Here is a 2,024-nt window from a genome sequence, read left to right on the forward strand (position 1 = left end):
ATATTTCAATGTGTTGTGTATAATAACAAATTGTAAACTTTTCAAATATTAATTGTGTTTACTAAATTTTGACTGGTTTAAAATCATATGAAATAGTTAAACACGAAAATAATGCATTTATTGTCAAAATTTTACGTTTTTTCTTAATAAATATGAAAACTCTATAATATACATTATTTTGAAACCGAAAGAGTATGTTTTAGTTAGGTGTTTCACTCGTGTGTGCATATGCATAAACATTTTATAATGTGTACTTATTAAAACATGTATTATTAATTAAAATAATATAATAATAAATTATTATTTATTTTTAATTTAATTTTTTTAAAATATTGTAATTTTTGTAAATTTCTTTGTATGCTATATTCATTATATAGAAATAAATCCTAAAAATCGTTCAATATTCTTTTTCCAATAGTATAAAATTTAAAAATTATGATTAATATTTAGTTATGTGTTTTCTGTTCTAATTTTTTATTAAAATATTTTTTTCAGATACCAACATTATATATATATATATAAGAATAATATTTTAATATATTTTTAGGTTTAGGATAATTATTATTATTAATAATTTTAGTACTTATCCAATAAAAACTAAAATTCATTTTTATTTTGTGGCTAGTTTCTATATATCGTTCATTAATACTATAAACGATATTAAACTATCTAACTTCTAACATGAGAACTCAAATGCAAAAATCACTTCGCAAATAATAGCACAAAATGATTTGTTTGTTTATTGTATGTGTACTTTATTATTTCCTTGATTTTCTGTATTTTCTGACAAAATTTTTAAATTTATTATGTTAATTATATAGGGAACTTTAATCATCTTACTAGATTTAGATCCGCGCTTTTAAAGCGCGTATTTATTTTCTTTTATCTTTTTTTTTTAATTGACAAATATTTAATAAATATCATATTTTCATATATTTGTTTTTTATAAAAGATTTAAGCTTTTTATCTTTCTTTATCGTGTTTCATTTTAATTGAGTATAAACCTGATCACAATATCCGGATCCGAAGATTCAACCCAAAACCGATACAAAAATCAGGGTCCCGAACCCGATCAGACCCGGAGTAAATATCCGAATGAATTCTAAATTGCTATATCCGAAGAACCGATCTGAACCCGATCCGAACCGAGAACCAAATGAATACCCGAGATACCCGAAATGTGAATATATATCTAAAAATATATGTTATAATTATATTTATAATTATTTTAATATTTTAAATTAATATCATAAGTTAACTATAGTAGTCATTTTTAGTACTTTTGAGTATTTTTGGATAAAATATGATAGTTTGGATAAAAGTTTACCCACAAAAACTGTATTGAATGGATATTTTTGTTTCTTTTTGGTTACTTTTGAGTAATTTAGATACAAAAATTTGAACCGAATCGGATACTTTGGTTACTCTGAATATAAATAACCGAACCCGTTTTAGATATTTTGGTTATTTGGTTATTTTTCAGGTTCTTATGCATGAGAACCGAATCCACCCGGACCCGGAAAGATCCGACTCGAACCCGATCCGAGAAAAAAATAAAAATTGAATCTGATTTGTTAATCGGCCCAAATGACCCAAAAGAGATGATGTGAGCAATGGGCTGGATTTTTAAAAATGTGACCCAATATAGATGTGTTATTAATATTACTTGATTGTCCATAATAAAATATGCAATGTTATTAAAGAAAAGGGTATTTTTAGTAAAAAAACCAATAAGATCCTGCTTTAATAGTATAGATTGGACTAAGCACTAATTAGTAAGAGATCGAATCTAATATTTTGTTTACTTTTATTACAAATGTTGGGCAAATAATATTTGACTCGAAAAACCAATTGAGATTGTTTTATTAACTAGATGTTTTCCTGCAGCAATAAAATTTTAAATTAAAATCATATTTAAAATAAAAATTTGTTAATGTTTGAAAAATAGAAATTTGTTAAACATAAAATTAAGATAAAAAAATAAATTTGATTTAGTTAAAATTATATTTAAGTTATATTTAATA

Source organism: Raphanus sativus, chromosome 5, assembly GCF_000801105.2.
Source record: "Raphanus sativus cultivar WK10039 chromosome 5, ASM80110v3, whole genome shotgun sequence".
Classification (NCBI taxonomy): Eukaryota; Viridiplantae; Streptophyta; class Magnoliopsida; order Brassicales; family Brassicaceae; genus Raphanus; species Raphanus sativus.